The sequence below is a fragment of the Callorhinus ursinus genome, unplaced genomic scaffold (assembly GCF_003265705.2).
Source record: "Callorhinus ursinus isolate GAN/ISIS: 27379988/994484 unplaced genomic scaffold, GSC_fseal_2.0 scaffold14, whole genome shotgun sequence".
Taxonomy (NCBI): domain Eukaryota; kingdom Metazoa; phylum Chordata; class Mammalia; order Carnivora; family Otariidae; genus Callorhinus; species Callorhinus ursinus.
This window is the reverse complement of record NW_027397076.1, coordinates 17,147,443-17,156,580: the sequence shown is the minus strand read 5'-3', so window position 1 is coordinate 17,156,580 and position 9,138 is coordinate 17,147,443. Positions and strand designations below refer to the sequence as shown.

The window sequence follows — 9,138 nt, the reverse complement described above, 5'->3', positions numbered from 1 at the left end:
AAAAAAAATGTTATGTTACTTAGTTTATTGTTAAAGACCAAGGTGCAACTGTGGAAGGTTTGTTGTCACTGGTTATAGAAGTAAAAACATAGGCAAACATATGTGTCTGTTGCTTTTTTAATAAAATAATCTGTGATAAGTATAACTGAAGTTATACTTTTCAGTGCTAACGGTGTGATAATATAATAAGTCAATCTTTGATTTTTGGGGGAGGAGGGAGGGGATTAAGACACTATAAAGAATGCACCGAGCTATCAGTGTCAAGACTCAAGTACCAGACCACCCAAGAGCTAACTGGACTCCGAAAAGGGTGTGTTCTGCTTGGATGATGTGTGTGTGTTTTCTGGAATAAAAAAGTTTTCAGAATGCAGTATACTAATCTATACATATATGCCCTGAAGCATGTAGTGAATTCAAGCATGTTTATTCAGTCGTCTATGCCAAGCCAGGCAAGGCAAGATGTTTCTCAATCTCCTTTAAAGCAACAAATCAAAAAGTGTTTTCTTGGAAAGGATCATCTGAGGGGTGGTAATCTAGGGTCTTACATTGCCGCCCAGGAACTACAAAAACCTAGGTAGGTGTCAACCTATGTTTTCTTCCCTTTGCATCATCTCTTAGTTGTGCTTCTCTTCAATTCTGGAAGGAGACTAAAATATAAGAGTGAAAAAGAAAATGTACCTAGGTGTCAACAGTTGTAGGTAGGAATAGAAGAAATTTGTTTTTTCATGATATTAGGAGAATTTCCGCTACAAGCTCTCACCATGTTGCCAAGCAATATTTTAGGCGCAGTTAAGGTCCCTACCTTCCAGGAGGGTGAATAAAGAGGAAAATGAGACGACCTTAGGCTGCAATAATTGGCGTAGCGGAAAGAAACTGGGTAATACGGTAGTAACTACGAGCAGGTTTCCTTTCTTTGTGTTTTCGTGTCATTAACTTCATTTCATCTTCATTATAAAGAGGGTTGCCAGGGAAAGCTTTTTTTTAAACAACAATTTTCTTTTTTGTTTATTCATTTGAGAGAGAGCGAGAGCAGTAGCAGAACAGGGAGGAGGGTCAGAGGGAGAGGGAGAAGCAGACTCCCTGCTGAGGCAGGGAGCCCGAGGCAGGGCTCCACCCCAGGACCCCAGGATCATGACCTAAGCCGAAGGCAGACCCTTAACTGACTAAGCCATGCAGGCGTCCCCAGGGAAGGCCTTTCTAAAGAGGTGCTATTAGATCACAGTGCTGACTAGAGCTAAGTTGCGTGTCATGTGAAAGTTCTAAGGAAAGAATCCTTCGGGCAGAGGATCAGCATATGTAAAACTCGGAGCAGGAAGCAGTTGGGCATGATGGGAAGAGGGGCACGGAGTGCACTGGGGAAGGTCGATAACAACGTCAGAAGGTAGAGAGCTGGGCAGCAGTCAGACCAGTTAGACCACTGAAGAGGGTGAGCTCAACTCCAAGAACATTTGGAAGATACTCAAGGGTTTTAATAGGGAAGGTGACCTAGTGTGGTTGGCTTTGTAAAAGAACACTTGGGTTATCTGTGTGGAGAACCGGCGCGTGCTAGCGGAACCAATGGCAGCTGAGGGATGAACTGGAGGCTGCTTTGCAGGCCCACTGGGAGGGGATGGTGGCTTACACTGGGAATGACAGTGGAAACTGAGAAGAAGGCATCTTCCAAAAGGGCTCTGGAGGTGAGACTGATGGACTTCCTGCCACTTTACATGTGACAAAAGGGATGGGGGTTCTTCACAAGGAGATGGAAAAACCTCTAGAATGACCTCCACGGTGGTTTAAACAACAGTGTCTTTTTGCCTTCCATTTACTGAAATGGGGAAGGATATGGAGAAGAAACAGGTTTGTGGAAGAATCGAGAGATCTCTGTTAAGGCTGGGGTGTTTCTGGAACATCTAAGTCAGGATGCCAAGCATACAGGCAGATAAATGAGCCGGGCTCCCTCACATACTTGTGCAGGTGACATTTTAAACGACGGCACCTGGTAGCACCTCCGCAGAGGTGGCACTTCTTAAAAACTCTACACGAAGACTTAAGATAACGCTACATGCAACCCTGCTGTGGTTTGGGTCCATATCCTCAGCCTCCACACCCGAAGTACCTTCCAAATCTAAACTCCGTTTAGAGTATGCAAGACTTATAAACCTCAGCATAAGCTAATTTTCTTCCCTTTAAGCATTCTAATCTATAACATGGAGTATATTTCCATTATGTCCAGTTGGACATATTTTATTACTTACCCCTCACCTCAGGTGGCCTGCCTGCTGTTATTTTCAGAAGATTAATCCTGGGAGTTACATTGCATAAGACTGTTCTTTATTTGACCTGAAGCATTCCTTCACCTCCTCAAAGACAGACAGGATGTGGCCTAATAGGAAAGGGTTCATGAAGCTCCAGCCCTCGTACAGCTGCTGTCCATTCTCTGCCTGTGGCTGCCAACAAGGCTGGGAGATGGCTGCTCTCCTAAGCATGTCAGACGCTGCAGCTGGGGAGGTGCAGTTCTCTGGGAGTAGCCTCTAGTAGGGCCCCCAAAGTGGGTGGCATGTTTATCTTTCTCCTTGAAAAACAAAAGGTCAACTAGGAACACATGTTTCTATGACAACAATAAATTCAAAGGAGACGCTAAATCCCAGCAAATGGAGACAGAGGGGAAGAGGGAGAGATAAGTTGGCCCATTTGGAGAAGGTAGGGCTTGGTAGTACATTGAGTTTCTTTTCATTTCAACTTAGTCCCCACCTGAATTTACACAGGAGTAAAGGCTTTCCTGAAGAAAATGTGTGAGAAAATGAATAATGCCCCAAAGAATATAACCTGAACCTATAACCTGTAACCACTTAAGAAGGAGGTGTTAATCTGGTACAACAAACTAGTGCTCTTTTGTCAGTAAATGATGGCTATTGATTTTCAAAATAGGTATTTTAATTGGTAGTATTAGAAATGACTTAACCTAGCCTGCCTTCTACACTTATTGAAAAGCCACATTTGTAAATATGTTATTTAAAAATTATTTTGTCATTTGTATTTCAAATGACAATGGTCCAACCTAATTTATCCTGTCATGATTTTACTAGTTTTCAGCACATGGGTATCAGTAGATGAAATGTGACAATACTTCCTCAACATTACATGCTAAGATGGCAGGAGAAGGGAAACAAAAACAGTGAGAATCAAGTAGAAAGGAAAACCAAATGGAAGGAAAATCCTATCCAGAACACTTAATATCTGAAAGGCACAGAGAGAGTGAAAAGGGTCGCGCAGAAGAATAAGACCATCAGGACAGTATTTTGTGTCATTTCATTCAATGTATAAAAATGGAAGAAGAAATACTTTACAGAGTATTACGAAAATGTTCTCTAAATTATCTCAGAAATAGCCAAAAAAAAAAAAAAAGACATGGAACAGAACTTATTTTTATTCTTAAAATCACAAATCTAATGTGTCCTTCAAAAATTTCACAAGAATATAGGACAGCAGTGGAATTCCCTTCACTGCTGTATCCTAACCTTCACTGTAAAGGGAGTCTCTGGTAAAAGTTTGTTGCATAATTTTCCAGAGTTATTCTGATGGCACTTTAAGGCGACTTGGAGAGGCGGCAGCATGAGGTCGTGGAAAAGCACCAAGATGGAAGGGTTACTTCCCAAGGTCTGCCACTCTGTGGCTTTTGGAGAATCGATTTACATCCTTGGCACTCTGGTTCCTGATGTGTAAAATGAAGTAGTACCCGGGAAAGGTGGGCTGAGATTTACCACTAGCCACAGGCTACTGGAAATCTGTAGGGATATTTTTTGGCAATTTCATTTGTCATAATAACTAGGAGAGCTGCCTGATATTTGTGTCCCCGAGGACAGGGATGCTAAGCATTTCCAAAGCACAATAAAGAATTTCCCCAATCGAAATCCCAGTAGTACCTTCTACCTGAGGAAAAATAGGAGCATTACTGAGGTCTTGTCCGATAGACAAGGCCTGGCGTAGAACAGTTACTGGTGATGTTTAGCAACACCAACATTTGTTGGCTTACCAAGGGAATTTCCTTCTCAGAAACAAAAGTTTTGTACAGCCCGTAAGTGTTTTGTTTACATTAAAATGGTTTCCTTTGTGTTCTAATTCAATAGAAAAGGTGGTTTTTAAGTCTAGAAATAGTCTATTATTTTGGTGATCTCTCAGCTTGCATTTTGCTTTTATTTAAGGTTTTAAGATGGTCTGCTAGGAAATCAGTTGTTTTGATTATTCTTTTCCTTCCTTTTTTTTTTCTTTTGGTATTATGTACATCTCATTAGTTGTTCGTTTGTATAGGAGTTCGCCTCTTTTATCACACATACAAATCCCAAAGAGAACACTACGATACATATAAATGTCCACCCCAGCCTAAAAGCCTCAAAGGGAATGCTGCATCCAAGTGATTTCTAAATGAGTGTTTAATGTTCAACTATTCTGTAAATTGCTACCGCGTGCTCCACAGGGGTCCCATAGTCAAACCTTTTTCCTATTAATTTTATTTTAAGAAGCTGACCTAATAACAATAATGATGATAATCAAGAGGTAGAGAACACTATTTTAATCTGTATCAAGTAAGCGGAAACCTATAGCTTATTCTAATGCTTTCATGGGAATCTCCTTATGGGATGCAACGAATTTGGGCAGCGGGGTAGGGTAGGCCAAGTACTAGTATTTTCCTTTTGTAATTAAGAAAGGAAAGGAACACGGCAGAGTTAACTTGACGTCCAAAGCATCTTCTTATAACAAACTCTTTTCTTCAAGGGTTTCAAAAACGCCATTATGAACTTTACTTTTTTTTCTTTCTTTTGCAAATACACTTAATCTGGCAAGGTTCTTTCACACAGCAATAAATAGCATTTGTTATCTTTGAGGGAAAGCCAGCTGGTCTCCATCCTAGTCCTGAAGTAAACAGAAGGCTGCCTGCTTGCCTTGAGTCTGCTTTTGCTAATTAGAGAATTTGTGGTCTGTTTCACTTTAAGGACCTTCTGGAAAATAGTAGCTCCCTTTTACCCTCAAGTTTCTACGCAGCTCTGTGTTAGAAGCTTCTCCTTGAGTACCCTCCTCTCTTCCATGGGGATAACAGCGAGAAAATCCCTAAGACCCAAGGTTCATAGGGAGCAGGAGCAAAAGAAAATCTGGATAAGGAATTAATCCATCTATGGAATGAGAACCATGAAGAGTTTTCACTTCTATCCTAATTTAAACGAAAACAAAAATCCAGCAAAATCCTTTGACTTTAGAGGCTTAGTGTAAATACATCCTCCTTGTTTTTCAGTTGAAAATCTGGAAGATCAAGGAAAAAAAAAATCCTCTTTCTCACCTACTGACACTCAGCCCCCACTACACTTTATTTGGCCAAGAGTAAGATATTAAAGCTTGAGCTTCCACAGCCTAATTTCCTCTCCACTTCAGCTAAAGAATATTCGGTCTGGCCAAGAGACTTACTTTGGACATCTTTCTGTAAATCGAGGTTGCAGCGGTTGAGGGGGCAGGATAAAGGCAATGAAGGGAAAATAGAAGATTGCCATAAGCAAAAGTCAAGGTAGAATTCGGGATAGTTCACAAAGAAGAAACGCTTGGGAGAGCCACTTCTTTGTGGGAGATACTTTCAAGTAAGAGATAGGACACGTACTAGAAGTTTTCCCAAGTGTTAAGAGTATATTCTCCATCTCCCCCTCTTTGGTAATTTCGAGAGAGTCCCCAGCACAGATGCCACATGCTCTGAACTCCCCGGTTGACAGGCTGTTGTGTGTGTGACAGCAGTGTTGGCACTGGACCGTGAGGAAACTAGTCTTTATGTGCGTTACACTGAAAGGCTGAAATCTCCTTTGTGGGGGACTCATCAGCGCACTCATCCCACGTTCAAAAATGTTAACTGCCGACTCCCCGGAGCTGAGGGTTTTTCACGTGACTACTATCAAGCAGCCGTAGCTGGGGACGGACAGGGAAAGGCCGTACACATGCTCACAGCAAACATGTCTATACTCTGCTGTTTCTCTTAGCTCTCCTCGAATACATTTTATGTCATTTTCTTTACACATTTTCTTTTCTTTTTGCCCTCTGAAATTTTCTTGGTACTGGTACTCCCTCAGATACTGAAAAATGTAAAATTTGGAAAACAAGGACTCTTCATGTTTCTCAAATTGATTCAGCATTTGAATATCCACCCTGTTTCCAGCATAGGGAGGAAAAAAGGGTGAACATGAAACATGCTCTGCCTTTAATAAGAGAGCACTCTACAAACGTACTGGCACCCATCCTATAAAGATGAGATAGGGTATGTGCCTCCTCCACGCACGCACTAATAATCTAATTCTGGACAGAGATGAGAACTAAAACACAAGCCCTCCTAAAATCATGTTGTTACCGCCACTTCTTATTCACTGAGTCCTGGGAGAGTTTGGGAGAAGAAAGACATCTGTCCATTTCCTGCTCATCCTATGACTTTATTAAGGAGCCATCTTTAGATAACAAGGGTTTTTCTAAAATATAAATTATTTATTTCCTTCCAAAGTCACATATGCTGACCAGAAGTCTCTACTATCCCAGGAATGATGTGGTTTTCAGGCACCACCATGTCTCCTAAGAAAACTTCCTGGACCCTGGGAAAATTGGGTAAAAAAACTTTTTCAAACTCCTCTTATTATCATTTCTTGTCCTGTCCAACGGGTTGTTTTTCATCCACATTTTTCACATCTTTCCCTTCAGGCGGTTTGATAAATTGTGGCTTTTATGCCTGCTCATGGCCCCTCGTCTGAAAAATGAAATTAAAATCAAAAGGAAATGCACAGTAATGATTTCTATAATTGGAACAAAGCCAGGGCTCTGCAGGATTTTATATTCAGAATAGTTATAAAAACTTGGCATCACTTGTGCCCCTACCTCTAAATTCATGTGCAAATATGATAAATGATTGGTGTTTATGGTTTTAAAAATAAAACCCTAGAGGCCAAACCACAAAACATCCTTTCTGAAGTTGACCGATCATTGGGCATTTGGTCACTGATTCGCTGTCGGTCATCAACAAAATCCATCCCCTCCCCACCACACACACACTTAACTTTGACCTTCTGCCTTCAGTTTGTTACTGAGTTGAATTATGTCTCACCCCTGAGGTTACTTGGCAGCCCTCTCCAGTGGGGACTGTTTCTTCCCCCACAACCCTCACAGGCCCAGACTGGCTCTTTGGTCCAACCAGATTTCTCTCAATCTCTCCAGCTAGGTGTCCTCTCCGCTCTTTCAGGAGCTGCTTGGGCCAGGTGACTGACTCTCCTTCCTTCTCTCCGTAAAAACATCCTCCTTTGAATGCTGTGTTGTCGGAATGCACCAATTTTTTTTTGTTGTCCTCATCTACCAAGCCCTGGGTCACCCCACTTATTTCTTAAAGAGTTTTCTGTCTCAGTCATTCTTCCCAGCATTGCTTGTGTGATCACTAATGAGGATTTTGAGAGCCATATAAACAACCCTTCCAATGTTTTGGCCTCTCCATTCCCTGACATCCTCTCCTCCATTGACTTTGTCCTTTATCCTTTCTCTGTCAACTACTCTCATGGTCATTCTTTAGAGTTTGTCGTAACAATAAATGTCGCTCCATCTTAATCTCCATTAGCCCACTTGTAACCTTCACTTCCTTAATATTCCACCTCTAGCAATCCTACAATTATCGGTCCTATGAATGTTGCACAAACTTCCCTCCTCATTAGGTTAGATTCCATGGTCTACATTATAATCATTACATGGCCCATCTTTTCAATTCCTTTGCCCTTTCTCCCTTCATCTTACCTGGCTGCCAATACTTATAACCCTGGTTAAATATGCTTTTCCACCTGGATCTATGTGACTAAATATGCTGGGGAAGATACAAAAACATCCATTGTCACTAACTTTAATTAATCCAGATCATGTCATTTTTCTTGCAAAACCCACAAATGACATACAATTTCCTTAGAGTAAATGCTAGTCACAGGCCCCACAAAATTCTAGCTCCCTTCTCCCTCTCTTACCATATCTCCTGGAGTGCTGAACCTGCTCTGACAACACCGGCTTCCTCACCATTCAACAAACACATTGGGCTCAACCTCAGCTCTGGGTCTTTGCACTTGCTCTCCTCTTCCTCCAGAGGTTCTCACCACCTTCAGGTCTTGTCCACCTTATCAGAAGCTGCCCTCACATTCTTTCTGACAACGCTCCCCTACTCCTCTCACTTCCTGCCCCTCCCCCAGTCCTACTTAGTTACTTTTCTTTTCATACCCCTCAAAACTCTGACATATTAGATGATTTATGTGTGTATTTTATTTTATTAATAATTTTATTAATTTTTCTACCTCTATTAGACTGGACTTGCAGAGAGGCAGAGACGTTCATCTGCTTTGTTCACTGCTATGTCCTCAGCCACTGAAATATACAGCCTATGTATTATATGTAACATATATGTGCCCCATAGTAGACATGTTGTATATATTTGATTATTGATTTCCCCTCCTTTGAAAAGTAAGGTATATTATATATTTATGATCAAATCAATTCAGTATTTTGAAACTGATCTAAAGTTATGGTAATTGTAGAAGTAATCCCAACCTGGACTTGTGAGAGACTATCTAAGGTATTGTTTGCTCAGCTTTAATTGGGTATGTCTTTGTCCTTCGTGTAAATATTGATCCCATATTTTAAGTGAAGTGCTTTAATGCTATCAGATATATGGGAGAAAGATAACATTTTTTGCCAATTTATGCTGTTTAGAAAATAACTAAAATTCTGTTAGTTTTTGGGTTGTTTCTTTCAGGGCTTTGCCCTCTTAAAGATTGTCTCAGAAGAAAACCAAGCGCATACCATTGTTTCTAAGTATATCTCTTGTCAAAGTCAATAAGACAGGATTTTGCTTTGAAGTCTTCTCCTCAAGTGAAGAAAAGCATAGGTTCTGGAATGAAGACACTCACTCTGTAATCAAGCCATCACTCTATGTGTAACTTACTTCCTCCTGCATCTGGGTGATCTCAAAGGAACACACCAGCGTCTTTCTTTCTGAGTACCAGGACATGCGCCTCACTATGGGTCTTGCTAATCATTGCAAACTCCCAACAAACAATAAATCCCTGGTGTAATAACTGTTAATTGCCATTGAACAAGTGAATACTTTAACATTAA

At 41.0% G+C, this 9,138-nt stretch overlaps 1 long non-coding RNA gene across 1 annotated transcript in view; it reads left to right on the top strand.

The window, feature by feature from the left end:
- The first annotated feature begins 1,326 nt into the window (after nucleotides 1–1,326).
- The window catches only part of LOC141374156 (uncharacterized), a 9,041-nt gene continuing 1,229 nt past the window's right edge, over nucleotides 1,327–9,138 (top strand). The window contains exons 1-2 of the long non-coding RNA XR_012380802.1: nucleotides 1,327–1,426; nucleotides 6,509–6,609. This is a non-coding gene — a long non-coding RNA (uncharacterized lncRNA). The remainder of the gene's footprint in view (nucleotides 1,427–6,508; nucleotides 6,610–9,138) is intronic.